The following is a 24,340-nucleotide window of genomic DNA, read 5'->3' on the forward strand; positions in this document are numbered from 1 at the left end:
TAAATCACATTTATTAACTATTTTCTTTTACACTTTTTTGTCTGCAATGTTATAGCCCCCATAGGTGACTATAACATGCATATACTGGTCTATGCTATGCCATAGCATAGCATTGATCAGTGTTATCGGTGCTCTGCTGCTCCAGCCTGGATCTAAGGCATGGAGCAGCAGAGCAACGATCGGACGGTGCTACGTCATTAAGGGGTTAATACACGGCAATCAAGCCAATGTCTGACATTAACCCTTTAGACTCCACAATCAAAATTGGCCGCGGCATCTAAAAGGGGTAAAATGCGTACTAGTTAGCTTGGGGTGCGGATCAGGACCACCGAGATGAGGGCCCTTATCTGAATCATCAATATCCTATTGGCACACTAATGCTGCAGAAAGCATTGGCACAGCATTGAACAGGGTATGCAATCTGATAATTGTAAGTAATAGTCCCCTAAATGCTAAAAAATAATAAGTAAAAAAAAAGTTAATAAACGTGAATTTACCCCTTCCATAATATAAGTACACATCTTTAAATCAATTGTGTATTTTTATCACTTCATATATCAAATGAAAATTTTTTTTTTCAAAAACTCCCATCGAAATTAAAATGGAACTGATAAAAACTACAGATCAAAGAGCAAAAAATTAGTTCTCATACATCTCCATATATGGAAAAATAAGAGTTATAGGGGTCAGAAGAGGACAATTTTAAGTAAATTTTTGTACAAAAAGTTATATTTTTTTGAAAGTAGTAAAACAAAATCAAACCTATATAAATTGGGTATCGTCATAATCATATGGACCTACAGAAAAAAGATAATTTGTCATTTTTACTGAAAGGCACACTGTGTAGATTTGGTGGTAAAATTAGTGATGTCATTACGAATTACAATTGGTGGCGCAAAATGCAAGCCCTCATATGGGTTTATAAGCGGAAAAATTAAGCATTATGGCTATTATGGTAAAATGGTAAAATGAAATGCAAAAATGAAAAATCCCTACATCCTTAAGGGGTTAAATTTAAAAATGTGTTATGTTAAAGTCTATGGAATAGCTGCCATCAGTGTACATATTGTTTAAAAAAGACCTTAAGTGCAAAGCCACGTTTTTTACCTATCCACAGCTATTTTTTTTGTTTTGTTCTATAGGGCAACTCGAGCACTTGACAACTTATTCCCTACAACAGCATGGGGGATAAGAGTCTAATAGTGTTGGGTGCGAATATTCGCATTTCGAATTTTTATCGCGAATATCGCAAATTTGCGATTATTGCGAATATATTCGCTATATATTTGAAATTACGAATATTCCTTCTTTTCACTTGTGGGCCAATTTGAATGATGCAAATACACTTGTCAGAGGTTATAAACAACATACCTAGCAACCAATAGTAAAGTTGCCCACCCCCTCACTGTTTTCTTCCTCGATTAAACGAATATGCGAATATTCGCATATGCGAATATAACGAATACGCAAAATTTGGGAATATAAGACCAATATTCGTCTATATAGTCGCAAAATATTGCGAATTCGAATATGGGCAATGCATGGAGAAGGTGTGACCCTGTAATCAGTGCCCAGGGACAGCCAGTCCCTGTTCTGGAGATTGCGGGAAGTCCCAGCAGTGGGATGCCCTGCAATTAGACACTTAGGTTTCAAGTGCTGCCGTACCCCTTTAACAGTGTTTAAAACTGCTTAGAAATAACCAAAGTTATTTAACACATAATTAAAAGTATATTGGGGGAGACTTATCAAAACCTGTGCAAAGGAAAAGTTGCCCGGTTGCCCATAGCAACCAGATTGCTTCTTTCATTTTGCAAAGGCCTTGTTAAAAATGAAAGAAGCAATCTGATTGGTTGCTATGGGCAACTCAGCAATAGTGTTGCTCGCGAATATTTGCGAATATAGCACTATATATTCGTAATTACGAATATTGCTTTTCTTTTTTTTTTTTTCACAGTAAACATCACAGTGATCATTCCTCTCTGCTTCCAGCTTGTGTGGTGTAAAGAAGGCTGTAATACTACTGTGTGAGACTGGCGTGTGAATCTTCGCAGATGCGAAAATTTGCATATGCTAATTTCCGCATTTGCGAATTTTCGCATATGCAAATTTAGGTTTATACTAATTTTCGCATATGCTAATTTTCGCATATGCTAATTTTTCGCATGCTCGAATTTTTCGCATATGCGAACATAAACCGTGAATATTACGAATATGCGAAATTAGCGAATATATGACGAATGGCCTATGCCGCTCAACACTACTCAGCAACTTTTCAGCAAATTCAGCATGCAAATTCTGCATTCATTTATAGCCAATACACTTTTGCTGTCCCATTCACACAGCAGAATTTCAGCTGCAGGAATATCATTGAAATGAACGGGCAATACATTTCAGCAGAATTTACTGCAGAATTTTTATGCAGAAACTCTGTCTTGTAAATGTAGCCTTATGCTTCAACAAAATCTACAGCAACAAGCAAACGGAAATAGCAAAATTGTTTGTTCCTTTGTTTTATTTATATATTTTTATAGTATCTGGAGCAATGTTTTTTCAAGACAGAGGTCTAAATGAGGACAGACATAGAGTTGAAGGAAAACTGTCATCATCACACAACCTGTTGGTACAAGCTCGTTGTGTGGGTGAGACTAATTATAATGATACTTCTACCCCGCCCCCCCTGATCCGTCACTCTATTTGACCATTATGCTTGTTATGTGGCTGCAAACTTGGGGCACTGGCAGAGATTCATGACATCACGACTGCTGCTGCCTTCTCACTCCACTGGTGTACTGAAGATTTTTTCCCGCTGACTTATTCTGCTTCCACGCCACCCAGCAGCTTGCAGCTCCTCCCTGATTGGCTGAGGCCGCATACACCCCCCTCTGCTCTCAGCCCTGAAGAGAGCACAATAATCTTCAGAACACTGGCAGAGTGAGAATGCAGCAACCACAACATCATTTTAAATAATGTCACTTGCACTACAAGCCTGTACCAACAGGTTGTGCAGGCAACAATGATGGTGGTTTTCCTTTAAAGCAGTGGTCTCAAACTGTTCTAAATGCTGCAAAACCTAAACTCTGTGCATGCCCAGACAACCGTTGGCTGCAGCCAATGCCTGTCCGGGCATGCTTGGCGTTGAAGTTTTGCAGCATCTTGAGGGCCACAGATTGGGACTACTGTTTTATAGGATATCCTTCAGCAATTCAGTTCTATTCTGACTGTGCAGTTCTCCAATGCTGTATTCTTAGCATGTCTAGCATGGTTGTTTGTGTTGCAGATATCTGATTTTATTGATAATGGATTGAAAGAACTTGAATGTAAATGCTGTTGATAATTGGTAGAATATATCAGACTTCACATACAAAATATAAATATAATTCATATATAAAATATAAATATATAAAATAGTACACAAATGGAGGACTTTTCTGTAACAGTCAAATTTCAGATCCAGTTATTACAATTCAGTGTTAAGATATAGAAGCACAGATCAGACTGTTTCTTATAGCCAGCTCCTCTATATTCCATCTCCTTTTCTACATGAGGGAAGATACAATTCCTTCCTTCTACTGTGGCACGATCATATATTACAGTTAAGGACGCTGTCCATCTTCCACGTTTTTTTCTAACAACCTTTTAGCTGACTGATAAAGCTTTTAAGCATCTGTCCTAGAGGCGAGACACCATAACAAAAAGTCTTATGAAGCTAAAATAATTTATTACTTTGACAAGACATCACCAGATTGAATAATATCTCAAAAGTAGAAGAGGCTGAATTATAGAATAAAAGAATATTTTTAGATAAAATTATAGCATTGCATTGTCTATTGTGAGGCACAGATGTATTCAGTGATAATGCAAAAAAGCCGATGAAGGACCAAATCTGCTGTGCAGACAAATGGAACATAATGATGGGACCATAACAATAGTGTACAATACAGCATACAACATTAATCTCTTAGGCTGCTAAGTGACTAAATGCATAATGTTCACCGTTCTTCAATGTGTTAAACAATGTTATTGAAAATGTTCTAAAATGGTAAATTGTTGAAGCGACCTTCCAGTTCACAGCTACAATCTCTCTATACATGCTGTAGGGAACAGCTCACACGGTGGGGTCGGCAATGACAGTATTCACACAGGCAGTAGGTTTCAAACGTCCAAGAGAATGTTTATTTAAATGAATTTTAAGCACAAAGCACAGTGCAAACAAAGCAACAAAACCTAAGCCTATCCAGCTCTAACTAAACATCAGGATACCTCACTATCCTACTGTGGGCATAAAGGGGTACTGCCGTGGAAAACTTTTTTTTTAAATCAACTGCTGCCAGAAAGTTAAACAGATTTGTAAATGACTTCTATTAAAGAATCTTAATCCTTCCAGTACTTTTTAGAGGCTATATATACTACAGAGGAAATGCTTATCTTTTTAGATTTCTCTGATATCATGACCACAGTGCTCTCTGCTGACCTCTGCTGTCCATTTTAGGAACTGTTCAGAGCAGAATATATTTGCTATGGGGATTTTCTCCTGCTTTGGACAGTTTCTAAAATGGACAGCAGAGGTCAGCAGAGATCACTGGGGTCATGACATCAGAGAAATCTAAAAATGCTAAAAAGCATTTCCTCTGTAGTATATAGCCCCTAAAAATTACTGGAAGGATTAAGATTTTTTAATAGAAGTAATTTACAAATCTGTTTAACTTTCTGGCACCAGTTGATTTAAAAAAAAAAGTTTTCCACGGGAGTACCCCTTTAATGTCTGGCCCCAACCAAACTCACACAAATGTCCATAGAGGAAGATTCAGACCTGGTAGGTTTCAACTGCAGATCTGGCTGTGGCTGTTTCTCCTCTGTCTCTCTAGCATTCAGCAGCCACCCAACCTCCCCTGAGCACACCTTGAAATAGGGAAACCCATAGTGGACTAGGGGTGTGGACTGGAGCACTCCCACATCCAACCTGTCCTCCAGCCCATGAAACTTAATAAGAGAGCCGTAGAAGACTATGCTCTGCTAACGCAGCATATATCCTTCTGAGTTTTCTTTATCGTGCCTGGCTGAAAAAAACAAGCAAAATATACACCCCATCCACCACTTCTCTGTAAACTTTACTCCAATGCATAAGGTACAGTTAAAGGGGTACTCCACTGCCCCAGCATTCGGAACATTTTGTTCTGAACACTGGGTGCGGGCTGTGAGGGGTCGTGACTAGAGATGAGCAAATATTTGAGAAATTTGATTAGGCCGATTTGCCCAATTGTACCCAAAAATTTGGTTCAGTCTGAATTTATTTGTGGAGAATCACCATTAAAATGCTGTAACACGCATAGAGTGTGTGCTAGGTTAGTGAAATAATACTGTTATTCAGTATGACATGCAGATCAGAGGCGTCACTATTAAAATCACTGTAGCAGAGTGGCACAATAACAGAGCCTGGAGGTGGCATCAGTATGAGGAGACCACATAGTGGCTGAATGACACAGCGTGGAGGTGGCAGCAGCATGAGGAGAACATAGAGGCCCTCATTTACTATTGCAAATCTGATATGTTTTGTCAGGTTGTGTGCTGGATTTTGGAACATTGCACCAGAAATTCTGTCTGTGCCAGAATTTGCGCCAGAAATTGCGCCAGAATTGAAAAAACCCGACTAACTCTCCATTTTTCTAAGAAAACCTGAAAAAGGGGCATGGCCGTCAGGAAAAGGGGCATGTTCCCGACATTTTCACAAAAACCCAACATATTTACTAAGATTTCCACAGAGGTTTCCGTTGGATGAGTGGGCGCATACTGTTGTAACTTGGACATGGCTTCACCAATGGATTGCTGGCAGAGTGACTGACTCAAAGAAGGAAGAGCAGGAGCATCTGGAGCGACAGAAGATGGGTATGATTGGCTGAGGTAGTGGAGCCTTGGCTGGCTGAAACAGGGAGTGGCGTGCCACTGGGTGATGCAGGGCCGTGGTGTCAACATTGGAACCCTGGCCACGCTTCACCTTCTGCCGACACATCTTGCATGTGGCCATGTTAACCTCCTCTGGATGCTTGATGAAAAACTGCCACATTGCCGAGTAGCTGATTTTCCCACCAACAGTCCGATTGTCTGCTACTGCTGCCAAATCCAGGAACCCCTGTTTCACTACCTGCCTCGAAGCAGCTGGTGTACCCCGGACACGTTTGGCTCCAGACTTACCACTTCTGCCACCATGCTGACTGCCAACCATGTTACCACCTTGCTTGCTCAGCTGCTGCCTCAGGGCCAACCTGCAACCCTCTTCTCCTGATGATGATGAAGCCACTTCTGCACCCAGCTTCCAAGTGTAATCGACTTCATCATCAACGAGTTGTGTCTGCACGTCACTGATGTCCTCCTCTGGTTCCTCAACAGTGTCTGCTTCGAAACCTGAATGCTCGCAACACCACCTCCCACGCCACTCTCCTCATCCACCTCCCACGCAGATCTCTCCTCCACTTCTTTGCTGGGCAGTAGCTGCTGACTCTCCTCTAGATCGTCCTTACTAAATAGTGGAGCTTAACCCACAGCATAAGATACTTCTCTGGGGGAGGGAACAGCAGAGGACAGAAGCAATGGGAGGACAGGGACAGTCCCGGGCCATGCCAACTGAGGGTTATGTCTGAGGAACCCACCGACTGTTGACTGGGGGTATCAAATGTCACTTGTGATGAAGTGGATGAGCGTTTTAACCAATCGATGACGGCAGATGGGTTGCTTGTCAAGACATGACCACTACCTGATACCGGGAGCTCAGGCCTCTCGTTGCAACTCCTGATGAATTTAGGCCTCTGCCACTCATCTGTGCATATCCAGGCACTTCACTGCCTGACATACTTAGTGCGTATATGAGAGGAGTACCATACGCTCCATTACGCTTAACAAAGTATTTGTGTACAACACCAGCTGGTGTGTACTTTTACCTGGCCTTTCACAGTATCTAGGCCCTTGAGACTTTAACAGGAACAAAATAGTACACCACTGAGATGTATGTATGTGGTATGCACTTATGAGGGGACTACATTGCGCTCCAGTACGCTTAAAAAAGTATTTGTGTACATCACCAGCTGGTGTGCACTTTTGACTGGCCTTTCACAGTATCTATGTCCTTGAGACTTTAACAAGAACAAAATAGTACACCACTGAGATGTATGTCAGTGGTATGCACTTATGAGGGGAGTATGCACTCCAGTAGACTTAAAAAAGTATTTGTTTACAATACCAGCAGTACACAGTAGTGCTGCAGCACATTGTCGCTGTGTACTACACCCAAAATTGCACTCTCTTTCTCAATATAACTCCCTTCTCTATCAGTGCTTCTAGGCAGGATTTGGACTTGAGCTTATTCTCTGCTGTTCAGTGCAACACACTGCTCTCTGTCCCTTTGTGCAACAGAACGTTGATGTGACTAGGAGGTGAATCGCTGATGGAAAAAAGCTTTTCTGGCCACCACACAGCGCTGTCTGTCCCTATCTATATCTCTGCAATGAAAGGCTTAAGTAACTGGCCACATTATGGCTGCCAATTATATAGGGCTGTGACATCACAGGGGGGGACTGGCTGGTGATAGGCTGCATGCTGCATGTGATTCAGGGTGATCCCGCCTACCCTTGTTCCCGCCTTACCAGGATTCCTTGTCCCATGTCCTTACATGTGGATCCACCATTTTAGATGCCCTGGAGCCTGGACCGCACTAAATGGAGTTTAATTAAGCAATTTGCACGATCAAATCGTGCCGATATTCACCTTCATTGCCAATTGAATTTTTCCTGAAATTCGTTACAAATTCGGATTCATCAGATTCGATTCGCTTATCCCTAGTCATGATGTCACAGCCCCACACCCTCAATGCAAGTATATGGGAGGGGCGTGATTGCCCACATGCCCCCTCCCATAGACTTCCATTGAGGGGTCATGGCGTGATGTCACGAGGGGCAAGGTGGTAATGTCACGACCCCTGCAGACCCCACAACGCATTCAGAACAAAATGTTCCGAACGCTGGGGCAGCGGAGTACCGCTTCAACATACAGTGCAATCTCTTCAAGGTTCGAGTTCGCTCCATACCCACATGATTTCAGCCTGCTGATAGCAGCCAGGACCTGCAGGTGATACCCTTTGAAGGCCATAATCAAAGTTGATAATGGCATTTAAAACTACTGAATTCTGTTCCCGGCTGCTCGAGCAGCAATCGGGCATTGATAACATTGATCAATGTTCTTCTATGGAGCAGAATTGATATATGTATGCAATCTGAAAATTCCAGGTAATAGTCTACTATGGGGACAAAAACATTTTGAATAAAGTGCTAAAAAAAAAGAGTTAATAAATATGAAATAACCCCTTCCCTAATAAAAGTTTGAATCACTCCCCTTTTATGTTAACAAAAATAAATCTAAACTATATATATAAAAATATGAACTGCACAGTCAATGGAGTAAACATGAAAAAATACCAAAGTCAAGAATCGCATATTTTTGGTCACTTCTTATATCAGAAAAAATGAATAAAAAGTGCTCAAAAAGTCCCATCAAAACAAAAATGGTATCAATAAAAACTTAAGACCATGACGCAAAAAATTTGCCCAATACGTACCCGTCTACGCAAAAATAAAAAAGTTATGGGGTTCAGCGAAGGACAACTTTAAAAATACTAATTTTCATACAAAAAGTTAAAGTACCGTATATACTCGAGTATAAGCCGAGTTTTTCAGTGCTGAAAACACCCCCCTCGGCTTATACTCGAGTGAACTCTCCACCCGCAGTGGTCTTCAACCTGCGGACCTCCAGAGGTTTCAAAACTACAACTCCCAGCAAACCCGGGCAGCCATCGGCTGTCCGGGCTTGCTGGGAGTTATAGTTTTGAAACCTCTGGAGGTCCGCAGGTTGAAGACCACTGCGGCCTTCGACATCATCCAGCCCCCTCTCACCCCCTTTAGTTCTCTACAGTACTCGCCTCCGCTCGGCGCTGGTCCGGTGCTGCAGGACTGTCCGGTGGGGAGGTCGTACGGTGGGATAGAGGGGATAGAGGGGGCTGGATGATGTCGAAGGCCGCAGTGGTCTTCAACCTGCGGACCTCCAGAGGTTTCAAAACTACAACTCCCAGCAAGCCCGGACAGCCGATGGCTGCCCGGGCTTGCTGGGAGTTGTAGTTTTGAAACCTCTGGAGGTCCGCAGGTTGAAGACCACTGAGGGCAGATAGTTCACAAGAGGATGATGACAAGAGGATGATGAAGGGGGGTGGGGATGATGACAAGGGGATGATGAAGGGGGTGGGGATTATGACAAGGGGATGATGAAGGGGGGTGGGGATGATGACAAGGGGATTATGAAGGGGGGGTGTGGGATGGTGACAAGGGGATGATGACAAGGGGATGATGACAGGTGATGATGATGAGGGTCTGGATGATGACAGGGTGATAATGATGAGGATGTTAATGACGGGGGTCTGGATTATGACAGGGGGGGATGATGTGTTTCCCACCCTAGGCTTATACTCGAGTCAATAACTTTTCCTGGGATTTTGGGGTGAAATTAGGGGCCTCGGCTTATATCCTGGTCGGCTTATACTCGGGTATATACGGTAGTAAAATAAAACAAAACCTATATAAGTTGGGCATCGTTCTAATCATATGGACCTACAGAATAAATACAACATGTCATTTTACCAAAAAGTGCACTGTGTAGAAACAGAAGCCCCCAAAAATTGCTGAATTGCTTTTCTTTTTTTATTTCACTCTAGATTTGGTGGTAAAATGTGTGATATCATTACAAAGTACAGTTGGTAGCACAAAAAACAAGCCTTAATATGGGTCTGTAAGTGTAAAATTTTAAATGTTATGGCTTTTAGAAGACTAAGAGGAAAAAAACAAAGTGCAAAAAAACAAAACAAAAAAAATAAAAATAAATAAACCTTAAGTCCTGTAAACTCCTTGGGAATAAGCGGAACCTAGCGCCATTCCAGTGCACCAGTTTTTCCTTCTACATTGCATGCATCATTGATGGGTTCTGACCTAGGATACCAGTTTCAGCACTGATGGGCTGCAGCTCTGTTCCATACACTACCCTTCTAGGGGTAATATGAATGAACCCAAGGGTGTGACAAGGTGAGAGTCCATTTTGCATCTAACAAGTGTTGACCGATACCCATGGAGTTTTACGAGGAGCTGTCCTTTTTGTCTTTTTTTTTTTTGCTTCTCTTTCTCTCTAGACTAACAGTCTGGCATGGATATGGGCACGGAAGTGTGCCCGCATTAGGCTCATGTAAAACTCTATTACAGTATAAGAAAAGCATCTAAAAAATAAGTAGTCTTTATTATCATTATAAAATATGCACACAGGTACAGAATCAGCTAATTCAAATATTCATATATTCTGAATTATTAGGTAGTTATAGGAAAATCTTACTTTTAAGGGTGAAGAACTTCCAGGAAGACAGCCAAAAATAAAGTGCTGACATAAAATATACTATTATTATTCTACTTTTAAATCTACAGAATCTCATGATTAGCTATCTCTGCTCACTTTACTGTTACTAGTTTTCTGATCTTGTCTTTAGAATTATGCTAAAGCTAACAGGTGCTGGCTATCAGATTTTTTTTCACCAACTGGATGGGAAATAAAAGGACTTTTGCAGTGCTTTAGTAACTATATATTATCTTATGATGTTTTTGTTTTACTGGTTTATTAATTGCCCTTTATACCCCATAAGCACGATCTAAATTAGCCCATAAAGAAGGAGATTAAGAATGGGCCATGCCCAAGCTAGCTCATAAGCAAATCATCAAGTCAATCATAACTTATATTTTCTTTTCTTCACATGTACTGTGATACCTAAAGAATAAAATGATGGATGGGTTCAGTGCCTCAAACATGTTAAATGGTTTTAATCTTCAACTTAAAACTAATGCCCTAGAAATGTAGAATATTCCTCAAACTACTGAGTCAACCTTGCCTACGGCAACAAATAATACCGAGGTGGAATTCTCTTTCTAACAGCACAATCTTGTATTAAATGTCAATATTGTCACTGCAATGTATTTTCCTATTTCTTCAAATAGTCTGTGAGGGAATAACAGTACAAAATATTGAATAACCATTGCTCTTTTATTCTGCCTAAATTTTAATATTAACATTTATCACAAAATAATCTAATGAAGAAGCCTGAAAAAAGATACTAAGCTATTTAAAGTGTTACATGTTACGTAGGCCTCATGCACATGGCAAAGAGGTGCGCATAAAGCCAGTACTGCGGTACTTGGAGTCAATAAAGTTCCCTATTATCTTGTCATATGCACTCCATGTGCTGAGTACAGCACAATGTTCTCCACTAGGAGCAAACGTGCCTTTTTTCTATAGGGCAACAGTGTGAGGCAGTATATATATATATATATATATATATATATATTTTTTTTTTTTTTTTTTTAAATAATGAGAAAAAACTTATTTAAAGGGGTTTTCTGGGACTATTTGATTGATGGATTTTGCACAGGATAGGCCACTAATTGCTGATTAAGAGGGCCACAGAGCTAATAGTGGTGACACCGAGTTGCTGCAGCTCAGCTTTCATTGAAGTAAATGAACTCTGAGCTGCAGTAACCTGGCACCACCATTATGCAATGAATGAGGCAGGGCCATAGGCGCCATCTACTGTGTAGCGCATGGCATCCAACAGCTGATCATCGATTGGTAGCAGATGCTGTGAATAGGCTCTCAATCATATAGTCCCATAAAACCCCTCTAAGGTCCACACACTTTGTAGGTGCATAATCACCAGAGATGAGTGAAGCTGGTCTCGCTTAGAATTTTAGGGTAAATTCAGCTTGCAAGCCTGGAAATGGCGCTATTGTTAGCAAAAGGGATGATGAATACATGGAGGAAGTACTAGTACACGTAAACAATGTCAAGGTAGCCTAGCATACCTTGCTGCTTGCATAGATTGCTTGCATTATATGATATACAGCTTAGGCAAGTGCGTAGCTATAGAGGTAGCAGAGGTAGCAGTCGGACCAGGGCCCTGGTGCCTAAGGGTCTCCAAAGCCCATCTGCCCCATAATAGATCAGTATGATAATTGGCATATGGGGCCCTGTTGCAGATTTTTCATCAGTATTTTCCTTTCACTTTAGACACGACAATCAGCTTTGAATGCTGCATCTAAATGGTTAATAGTGTGCGGCACCGTGATCAGTGCCACGTGCTATTAACCAAGGGTCCTGGCCCTATATAGAAAGGGAGAGGACTCAGGGCGTGCAGGTATGCCCTGAGTCCTTAGGAGGTGAAAAGCATTTATAGTGAATAGGGATGAGCGAATCGAATCTGACGAATCTAAATTAATTACGAATTTCAGGAAGAATTTGATTCGTAATGAATTTGAATATTGCCGCGATTCGATCGCATAAATCACCTCATTAAACTCCATTTAGTGCGGTCCAGGCTACAGGGCATCTAAAATGGCGGATCCTCATGTGAGGACAAAGGGCAAGAAATCCATGGAAGGCAGGAACAAGGGTCGGAGGGATAACCCTGAATCACATGCAGCATGCAGCCTATCGGCAGCCAGCCACCCCTGTGATGTCACAGCCCTATATCAACGGCAGCCATCTTACAGCCAGTCACTTCAGCATTTATTGCAGAGAGCGAGAGAGGGAAAGGCAGCAGTGTGTGTTGCACAGAAAAGCATTTTTACATCAGCGATTCACCTCCCAGTCACATCAGAGTTCTATTGCAGAGAGGGACAGAGAACAGTGTGTGTTGCACAGAAAAGCTTTTTTACAACAGTGATATACCTCAAGCCCAAATCCTGCCTAAAAGCACTGATAGGGAAGGGAGTGAAATTGAGAGAAAGTGCAATTTTGAGTGTAGCACACAGCGACTGTGTGCTGCAGCACTGGTGTATACAACAACTGAAAAGCTAATAGTAGCCAGCCAGTTAGGGTGAGCAGAGCACTAAAAGCAAATTGTCCTTTATTAAGTGTAACCTGTGCGTACATCTAAGTGGTGTACAATTTTGTTCCTGTTAAAGTCTTAAGGGCCTAGATGCTGTGAAAGGCCAGGCAAAAGTACACACCTGCTGGTGTTGTAGACAAATACTGTTTTAAGAGTACTGGAGCGCATTGTTCTCCCCTCATAAGTGCATACCACATACGTACATATAAGGGGTGCACCATTTTGTTCATGTTAAAGGGGTACTCTGGTGAAAACCTTTTTTATTTTAAATCAACTGGTGCCAGAAAGTTAAACATATTTGTAAATTACTTCTATTAAAAAAATCTTAATCCTTCCAGTACTTATTAGCTGCTGAATGCTACAGAGAAAATGCCTTTCTTTTTGGAACACTGATGACATCACGACCACAGTGCTCTCTGCTGACATCTCTGTCCATTTTAGCAACCGTGCATAGCAGATGTATGCTAAGGGCAGCATGGTGGCTCAGTGGTTAGGACTGCTGCCTTGCAGGGCTGGGGCCTTGGGTTCAAACCCCACTAAGGACAACAATAAATAAAGAGTTATTATTATTATAATGACGTCAGCAAAGAGCACTGTGCTTGTGATGTCATCAGAGAGAATTCCAAAAAGAAAAGAATTTCCTCTGTAATATTCAGCAGCTAATAAGTACAGGAAGGATTAAGATTTTTCAATAGAAGAAATTTACAAATCTGTTTAACTTTCTGGCACCAGTTGATTTAAAAGAAAAAAGGTTTTCACCGGAGTACCCCTTTAAAGTCTTAAGGGCCTAGATACTGTGAAAGGCAAGGCAAAAGTGCACACCTGTTTGTGTTGTAGACAAATACTGTTTTAAACGTAGTGGAGCGTATTGTAGTCCCCTCATATCCGCACTAAGTATGTCAGGCAGAGAAGTGCCAGGGTGTTCACAGAGGAGTGGCAGAGGCCTAAATTCACCAGGGAGAGGCTGTAGCAGACTAGAAGTGAGCTGCAGCAGGAGTTGCAGCAAGAGGCCTGAGCTCCTCCAGTCAATAGTCGGTGGGTTCCTCAGAGACAACCCTCAGTTGGCATAGCCCGGGAGCAGTCCCTGTCCTCCCATTGCCTCTGTCCTATGCTGTTCCCTCCCCCACAGAAGTATCTTATGCTGTGGGTTCAGCTCCACTATTTAGTGAGGATGATATACTAAAGGACAGTCAGCAGCTACTGCCCAGCCAGGAGTTGCAGCAAGAGGCCTGAGCTCCTCCAGTCAATAGTCGGTGGGTTCCTCAGAGACAACCCTCAGTTGGCATAGCCCGAGAGCAGTCCCTGTCCTCCCATTGCCTCTGTCCTATGCTGTTCCCTCCCCCACAGAAGTATCTTATGCTGTGGGTTCAGCTCCACTATTTAGTGAGGATGATATACTAAAGGACAGTCAGCAGCTACTGCCCAGCCTAGAAGTTGAGGAGACATCCACCGCTTTCTCTAGGCGGGTAAGTAGTGATGAGGAGAGTGGCGTGTGAGGTGGTGTTGCGAGCGTTCAGGCTCCTGAATCAGACGCTGTTGAGGAACCTGAGAAGGACATCAGTGATGTGCAGACACAACTCGATGATGAAGCTGATCGCACTTGGGAGCCAGGTGCAGAAGGGGCTTCATTATCATCAGGATAAGAGGGATGCAGGTTGCCCGTGAGGCAGCAGCTGAGCCAGCAAGGTGGTAGCATGTTTGGCAGTCAGCATGGTGGCAGAAATGGAAAGTCTGGAGCCAAAGGTGCCCGGGTTAGACCACTTGCTTCGCGGCAGCCTTCCTTCCCAGGAGGTAGTGGAACAGGGGTTCCTGGAGTCGGCAGCAGTAGCAGTCAATCAGTGCGGACTGTTGGTGGGAGAATCAGCTACTCGGTGGTGTGGCAGTTTTTCATCAAGCATATGGAGGATGTTAATCTGGTCACATGCAAGATGTGTCGGCAGAAAGGGAAGCGGGGCCAGGGTCCCAATGTTGGCACCACAGCCCTGCGTCAACATATGCAGTGTCCCCATAAAGCAGCCTAGGAGAACCATGGCTCCGATGTGGTGGTCCAGCCTGCTGCATCATCCAGTGACACGCTGATCCCTGTTTCAGCCAGCCAAGGCTCCACCATCTCAGCCGAAGGGAGCTGTGTATCATACCCATCTTTTGTTGTTTCAGATGCTCCTGCCCCTCATACTTCGAATCAGTCATTCCGCCAGCAATCCATCGGCAAAGCCATGTTCAAGAGAAACAGTATGCGCCCACTCATCCAACGGCACAGAAGCTGAATGTGCTCCTTTCCAAGTTGCTGCTGCTGCAGTCCCTCCCTTTTCAAGTGGTGGACTCTGCACCTTTCAGAGAACTTATGGCTTGTCCCGAGCCGAGGTGGAGAGTCCCAAGCCATCATTTCTTACCAAAGAAGGCAGTACCAGCCATGCACAATTTTGTGGAACAGTAGGTGGGCCAGTCCTTGAGCCTGTCGGTTTGTACCAAAGTGCACGGCAGCTCCGACGTGTAGAGCTGTAACTACAGTCATTGACAATACATGTCCTTTACGGCCCACTGGGTGAATATGGTTCCTGCACAGCCACAACAGCTACTTGGACAGGTCATGCCGCTTCCGCCTCCACGCTCTCAGGGCGTGGTCCTCCGCCTCCTCATCGTCCACCGTGTCCCCAGCCTCCACTGCACTGACAAGTCTCTGTGCACCTCCAGCATACCATGGGTGCAGGACATGGCGGTGTCACACTGTTGTTCACATGGTATGCATTGGCGAAGGGAGTTACACAGGGGAGGAACTGCTAAAAGTAATTTGTCAAGAAATCAAATTATGGCTTACTCCATGAAAACTGGAAAAGGGAACCATGGTGACCGACAACGGGAAGAACATCTTGTCTGCGCTGCGACAAGGAAGCCTGAGACATGCGCCCTACATGGAACGCATGTTCAATCTGGTTGTGAAGCGATTCCTGAAGTGTTCCCCCCCCCCATATGAAAAACATCCTAACAATGGAAAGGAAACTCTGCATCCAGTACAGCCACTCGTACACCGAAAAGCACACCCTCCTTGAGCTACTGCATCAGAACGGTATCTCCGAACATAGTCTGATTTGCGACATTTCCACATGTTGGAATTCCATCCTGTGTTGGACCGACTATACGAACAGAGATAAGCTATCACCAATTTCTTGATGATCCAAGCAGATATGGTCTAACTTCAATATCAACCAGTGGCAGCTCAGATGTGACACCTGCCGTTTGCTCAGGCCCTTCGAGGGAGTCACATTAATGTTAAGTCGCCAGGATCTCGGGATGGGCGATGTTCTTCCACTGCTTCATCTACTACAACACATGTTGGAAACAATGGCTGGTCAGGGCACTGGAGACATGGTGCCAACATCTCACGGCCACATGAGCCCTGTGGGGGCTGAACTGGAGGAGGAGGGACACAGTGGAGTACAGTTTAGGCTTCGCGAGATGGGTAGATGGGCAGAGGAGCAAGAGCAGCTAGACGAGCTAGAGGGTTACAGTATGAGGAAGGCGAGACAGAGGACCCAGAGACACCGTGAAAGTATGCAGTGGAGATGGTGGCAGTAAGTTCCTCCAACTCACTTGCACAAATGGCATGATACATGCTCACTTGCATGCGTAGTGACCGCCGAATTGTCACCATTCGGCAACGGGATGACTTCTGGCTCTCCACCTTATTGGAACCTCGCTACCAGCACAAAATGGGGGTCTCTTTCGTCCATCCTCTCGCAGGTCTGACTCAGGGGGCCCTCTGTGCTCACCTTCCACTGCCAGCTCCATCAGCAGCAGCATGAGTCTACAGTTGCTTATGAGTAGCTTTCTTCACCCGCATACTGAAGCAACTCAACAGCAGCAGGTAGACCTGGAGCAGGACCTGAACCAGCAGGTGGTGGCATATCTTGACATGATCATGCCAACACACCTTGAAGATCCGCTTGACTTCTGAGCAGCCAAACTTGATTTGTGGCTGCAACTAGCAGAGTTTTTCCTGAAAAAGCTGTCCTGCCTGGCCAGTAGTGGGCCATCAGAGCAGGTGTTTAGTGCAGCGGGGGCCATAGTAACCCCAAAGAGAACTCATCTGTCCACAAAGAATGTGGAGAGACTGACCTTTGTGAAGATGAATCGGGCATGGATCAGCCAGGATTTCCACCCACCAATGCCTGATGCATCAGAGTGGATTGACCATGGTTGCACACCAACACTTCACAACTATGGACAGTGCTAAACATATTTAAGTTGCTGCTCCACAGTTACAGACATTCCTCTGAATCAGACCACAAGTAAGCATTGAGGATATGCATTACATAAAACTTTTAAAATATTCTTAGGATAAAAATAAAATACATGTACCAATTTTTTTAATCAAACAAAAGGAAAGGTGTGCAAAAAACACCATGTGTCACCTACACCACCAAGTATTGATGTGATGCAAAGACCTCTAAAAGGTGGAAGGGAACAATGTATGGTTCATTGTAACCGGTGGTGGTAAAAACTTCCCCATTAAGGCCCTACTCTCGCATTAATAATTCCCTTTTCGGAAAGTGTTACTTCCCTAAAAAGGGTGGCCCCACCCAGGAACCTCTCCCTATTTCCCCCTACAAACACTGCCATTTCCCAGGGTTTTTAGGGGGAAATAGAGAGAGTTTCCTGTGTGGGGCTGCCCTTTTTAGGGTGAGTAACACTTACCAAGAAGAGAATTAATAGGGTGAGAGTTGTGCCTTGAAGGGGAAGTTTTTACCCCCACCTGCTACAATGGACAATATTCGAGGAAAGTGTTACTCGTCTTAAAAAGGGCAGCCCCACACAGGAATTTATCCCTATTTCAACCTACAAACCCTTGGAAATTGCAGTGTTTGTAGGTGTAAATAGGGAGAGGTTGCTGTGTGTAGCCACCCATTCCAAGAATGGAATTAATAAAACAAGATTAGGGCCTTATAGGGGAAGTTTTTACCCCCACCGGTTACAATGGACCATATGTTGTTCCCTTTCACCTTTTAGAGGTCTCGGCATCACATCAATACTTGGTGGTGTAGGTGGCACATGGTGTTTTTCGCACACCTTTCCTTTTGCTTGATTTAAAAAAAAATGTTAGTCCATATATTTTATTCTAAGCATATTGTTAAAAGTTAACCTCTTAAGGATGCAGGGCGTACCTGTATGCCCTGCGCCTTGTCTCCGTATATATAATGCGGGGTCACACCGGGTCGCTCTTGGTGCAATAGACAGCCGGGACCCTTGGCTAATAGCATGCGTCACCGATCGTTGTGCCGCGCACTATTAACCCTTTAGACGCAGTGTTAAAAGTTGATCTCCGCATCTAAAATGGAAGTAAATGCTTCCCGGGTGCTCAGTCGGGCAGATCGGGACCATCATGGTGAAAGTGCGATGTCCCGATCAGCTAGAACATGAGCGGAAGTCCACACTAGGGGGGGGGGGGGGGGCTATTACACTGCAGAAAGAAAGTATGAAAAAAATTTGGTATCATGTGTAAATGTCCGAACTAGAAAAATATATAATTAATTAAACTGCACGGTCAAATGCGTACGTGCAAAAATATTCCAAAATCTAAAAAAAGCTTATTTTTGGTCACTTTTTATATCATGAAAAAATTTATAAAAAGTGATCAAAAAGCCCAATCAATATAAAAATGGTACCAATAAAAACTTCAGATCACTGCGCAAAAAATGATCCCTCATACCGCCCCGAACACGGAAAAAAAAAAGTTATAGGTTTAGAAGATGACAATTTTAAATGTATAAATTTTTCTGCATGTAGTTATGATTTTTTTTTTTTAGAAGTAATACAAAATAAAACCTATATAAGTAGGGTATCATTTTAACTGTATGGACCTACAGAATAAAGTTAAGATGTCATTTTTACCAAAAAATGCACTGTGTAGAAACGGAAGCCCCCATAAATGACAAAATGGCATTTTTCCTTCAATTTTGTCGCACAATGATTTTTTTTTCACTTCGCCGTGGATATTTTGGTAAAATGACTAATGTCACTGCAAAGTAGAACTGGTGGCGCAAAAAATAAGCTGTAATATGGAATTTTAAGTGCAAAATTGAAAGCCTTATGATTTTTAGAAGGTGATGAGGAAAAAATGAAAATGGAAAAACCCTGCGTCCTTAAGGGGTTACGTTTTACGTAATGCATATCCTATATATTTACTTGTGCACACTAACACTTTTACAAAAGAGACCGTTTTGTTCTGCCTACCTGCCTCAACAACTATTCTGATACTGCAACCCACCTAATGCCACACATCTGATGCCAAGTTCTCCTTTTTTCACCCATCTTCATCACCTGGTACTGGTATTGCCACCCACCGCACCACTCTGTCACCCGTTCACTTTCAGGCTGATGCTGCTGCCACCTCCAGGCTGTCTCAATCTGCCACCATATGTTCTCCTCATGCTCATGCCATCTCCAAGCTGTCTCATACTGCCACCATAAGTTCTCCTCATGCTGGTGCCACCTCCAGGCTGTGTCATTTAGCCACTGTATGGTCTCCCCATAAACTCAAAGAAAAATTATAGCCAGCTCACCGCTCATAGTAGATCAGTCCCCGGGCACTCGTTTTTTAAGAAGCAATGTGATGCAGATCTGTTCCTTCGGTGCCGGTAATAATAATGAAAAAAAGGGGGTGTCCAGCTCCCAAAGAAAAAATAGGACAATTAAGGTTTCGGGCCAATGGGTGCTTAGTCATGGCACAGGAGGAAAATATATTAGTTGACCTTATATACTTTCTGTGTAATGACACATGGTTGAGGGAAAACCCCAGTCTACACATGAAAGCTTGCGTCTGTCATCACTTCCTGGGAGGGGTTCCAGAAACCCAAAAGAAATTAACCCATTCTTGTAGAAAAAAATATAAATTGTATTGGGATTTTCCATAGAGTTCAACATAGGATCTACATAATTCATACAAAAAAAAAAAAACAACCACAAAAGAAGAGAAGTATAATATAAGATAAATCCTCTAATGCAAAAGTTCACTTTTAAGTGACCAAAACATTAGAAAAATAGCATTTAAAAAATGAAAAAAAAGGAAAAAGTATAAACATAAAAATTAGTAACCAAAAACCACACAAAATCCCCCCCCCAAAAAGTCCAGACATGAAACAAAAAATATTCAATAAAAATATGACAGATCATTGCGAGAATTTAATCCTTGTGGGTAATGTGAATACAACCTTAATACCCAAAATGCTTCTTTTTTGAGAACTACAAGAGGCCAATCTTCTCCCCTCTCAGGGTGAGGAACACGTTCAATACCTGTTATTTGAATGAATTGCGCGTCCCCCGCATGGACCTCCAAAATATGCCTACTCAAGTCAGAAAGTGCACAAGAACCACTATTTTCTCCTTGTTTCACGTGAAAATGTTCATAAAAATGCTTCTTTAATTTTCTTGAGGTGCAACCTATGGATTGTACATTGCATTGAGTACAAATCGCAGAATATACCACATGTGTGGTCTCACAATTTATGAAAGATTTTAAGGTGTAAATATTTCCATTACAGGTAAATAAAACAGTTTGTTGTGTTTCATACATAGGTTGTACCTCGCACCCAAACATTTATAGTTACTCACTGTACTTAACCAGCAGTAATTTTGACTTTCTTTGAAGTCCCTATTGGACTATCTTCCCTGTAGTGATTTACCCTTTTTCGCTACGATTCTGACCCCATTAGCCAGAATTGTACAGTTGTCCTCATTGTCATACAATACAGGTAGGTGTCTCTGTATAATATTCCTAATCTGGTTAAAGTGGGTACTATAAGGAGTAGAGAAGGTCACAGGATGACTAACCCTTTGATCGTCATGCGTTCTTACTTTGTTAAAGATATACATTGCGGTTTTTGTTGTCTACTATTTTCACCCTGTCCAAAACGCTAGCACTATAGCCTCTTCTACGCAACCTCATTATTATATCATGACAAGATTCCTCATATGTGACACTATCTGATGAGGCCCTTTTGGCCCTAATAAATTCTCCTATTGGGAGGTTGTGTGTAACATGCTTCGGATGGCAACTCGTGGCAGACAGGATACTGTTTCCAGATGTTGGTTTTCTATAAAATTTTGAATACACGCAACCCTCAATGCAATCTCCCGATAGTGTCACATCCAGGAAATTAATGTAATCCCCACCCAATTCTAAGGTGAATTTCAGGTTCATTGTATTGTTGTTAATATAGGTAAGGAAACCTTCCACTTTCTGTCTGCCACCAGACCACACTAGGAGGAGGTCATCCATATATCTGCCATACCATCGTATATCCTATATATACCATCCTATATCGAGAACGGATTGATGGCAGAATACAGATGACCCTCCTCCTAGTAAGCCATGAATAAATAAGCTAATGTTGGCGAGAACTTTGCACCCATGGGGCAGCCTGACACCTGGATATAGAAATCATCATCAAAATATACTGACACAAGGTTTCATCGTACAAACTGTATTTTTTAACATGGGATTCTACCGCAAAAAGGGCTTCTGTGTGTGGTATGCAAGAATATATTGATGCTACATCACAAGATACCCATGCATCTTTTTCTCTCCATGTCATAGCTTCCACAGCAATCAGCAGGGATTGTGTGTCCTTGATGAACCCGATGTATGGACAGCAAGGAGTTGAAGTAAAGCATCTATACAGGCAACCAGTCTTTCCAACAATTCTCCCCATGCTTCTGCCACCTCCAGGCTGGGTCATTCAGCCACTATATGTTCTCCTCATGCTGCCACCTACTCCAGACTGTATCATTAAGCCACAATATGGTCTCCTCATGCTGCTGCCAGCTCCAGGCTTTGTCATTCAGCCACTATATGGTCTCCTCATGCTGCTATCAACTCCAGGCTGTGTCATTAAGCCACTATATGGTCTCCTCATGCTGCCGCCACCACCGTGCTAAGTCCTTCAGCCACTATATTGTCTCCTCATGCTGCCGCCACCTCCACAATGTCTCATTCAGCTACTATATGGTCTCCTCATGCTGCCACCACCTCCACGCTGTGTCATTCAGCCACTATATGGTCTCCTCATACTGATGCCACCTCCAGGCTCTGTCATTGTACCGCTCTGCGACAGTTATTCTAATAGCGACGCCTCTGATCTGCATGTCATACTGAATAACAGTATTATTTCCGTAACCCAGCACACATCCATTGCATGTTACAGCAAGGCAAAGTGTTCTACACCCCTATTGAGGCTCTCTGTAGGCCAGAAATAGGTGTTTTTAATAGCGAATAAATAAATATATTTGGGCCGCAAATAAATTCGGGCCGAAACCATTTTTTTTTTTAAATTCGGCAAATCGGCTGAATCAAATTTTTCAAAAATACGCTCATTTCTAATCAGATATATAGTATTTCTATTTGTGTTTAACATAAATATGCATTAAAGCATTGAGAGTAAATATGGAATAGACATCTAAGGCTAACTTATGTGTATTTTTTGGGTTAAATCCATCATAAATCTCCATTAAAAGCGTTGAGAGTGAAAGTTGGCTGGACATTTCTCTACCACATGACTACTTGGTGAGTGCCAAATAACCCCCAAAACATAGCAATAACCTCAAAATCTTTTTCAATAAAAAAAGGATCTCTTGAAGGAATGATCGGACGAGAAAGAGGGAGATGATACAGTTTTAGTCAGGGCAACATCTGCATGAATTTTTTTTATGTTCTCCCTGTGTTTGTGTGGAGTTCCTTTAAGTACTCTACATCGTAAGGCTACGTTCATACAACGGCATCTCCGCCCAGAGATATTCTAGGCTGAGATTCTGTCTGCTGCAGTCAAAACCAAAATCCTTTGGTGCTTGGATTTTTGCAGAAAGAATTAACTTGTTCATTTATTTGGTGGGTCCAGAGTCTGGAAATTATTAAGTGTTAACAGTTCAGCAGAATCACGTTGAAAACAATGGGAGGTTGCTGCACCAGAGTCTCTGGAATTTCTGAGCGGAATTCCCAATTTTAACTATGCTCCAACTAATGTCTTCCATGTGGTTTTAAAGTTGTAGTGATTTTACATGATTTTTGAGGCTCTTTAAAGGGATATTCCAGGATTTTGTTTTATTTGACTATGCTACGGGGCTGTAAAGTTAGTGCAGTTCATAATATAGTGTCTGTACCTGTGTGTGACAGTTTTCTCACAATTCTTATGGTATTTCCCCCCCCCCCATATTTATTTTTAACAGCATACAAAATGACTGTTGTCAGGATTCGGCAGGCTGGAGGTGGATCCTCTGTGTCAGAGAGGGATTGTCGTGGACCGTGTCGGTGGACCGGTTCTAAGTTGCTACTAGTTTTCACCAGAGCCCGCCGCAAAGCGGGATGGACTTGCAGCGGCGGTAGCAACCAGGTCGTATCCACCGGCAACGGCTCAACCTCTCTGACTGCTGAGATATGCGCAGTACAAGGGATTAGACAAGAGCAGGGTCGGACGTAGCAGAAGGTCAGGGCAGGCAGCAAGGATCGTAGTCAGGGGCAACGGCAAGGAGGTCTGGAACACAGGCTAGGAACACACAAAGAACGCTTTCACTGGCACAATGGCAACAAGATCCGGCAAGGAAGTGCAGGGGAAGTGAGGTAATATAGGGAAGTGCACAGGTGAAGACACTAATTAAAACCCATGCGCCAATCAGTGGCGCACCGGCCATTTAAATCGCAAAGACCCTTCGCGCGCGCGCCCTAGGGAGCGGGGCCTCGTACGCCGGGGCAGCACAGACGGGGAGCCAGTCTGGTAAGCGGGTCGGGATGCGCAAGCGGGCGCGTCCCGCATCGCGAATTGCATCCCGGCTGGGAACATTATCGCAGCGCACCCGGTCAGCGGGTCTGACCGGGGCGCTGCGAACAGGAGAACGTTGTGAGCGCTCCGGGGAGGAGCGGGGACCCGGAGCGCTCGGCGTAACAACTGTTGTCTCAGATTTTTCCCAGCTTGCAATGCGGCCGAGACCTGACTAACTAGTCAGCTGATGACAGGAAGCCTGTCTGCTTCAATGGGTGGAGCGATTGCTTGGTGGGAGATAGATCAATCTGCAACTAATGCAACAGCTGTAGGCACCCTGATTGAAAACCACAGGTCTTTTGAATGGGTGCAGCTCATTTATGTTTCAGTGGGTGGGGTGGCTGATGTGTGGGAGGGAGGAAAATGGAATTATGGGATTTGTAAGCAAAAAAGAAAACAAACAGAAAATACCAGTTCACAAAAAGGTAGCCACAGTGTTATGGTAATCTCACAACATAGCCATTTGACCACAAGACAAGTGCAGATCCTTCCTAAGCATGTCCATTACTGCCTGCCAGGTACGTACTAAAATCACCTTATGGTGGATAACCCCTTTAAGGCAGTTTTAAAGCTAAAAGTA

The sequence above is a fragment of the Hyla sarda genome, chromosome 1, assembly GCF_029499605.1.
Source record: "Hyla sarda isolate aHylSar1 chromosome 1, aHylSar1.hap1, whole genome shotgun sequence".
NCBI lineage: Eukaryota > Metazoa > Chordata > Amphibia > Anura > Hylidae > Hyla > Hyla sarda.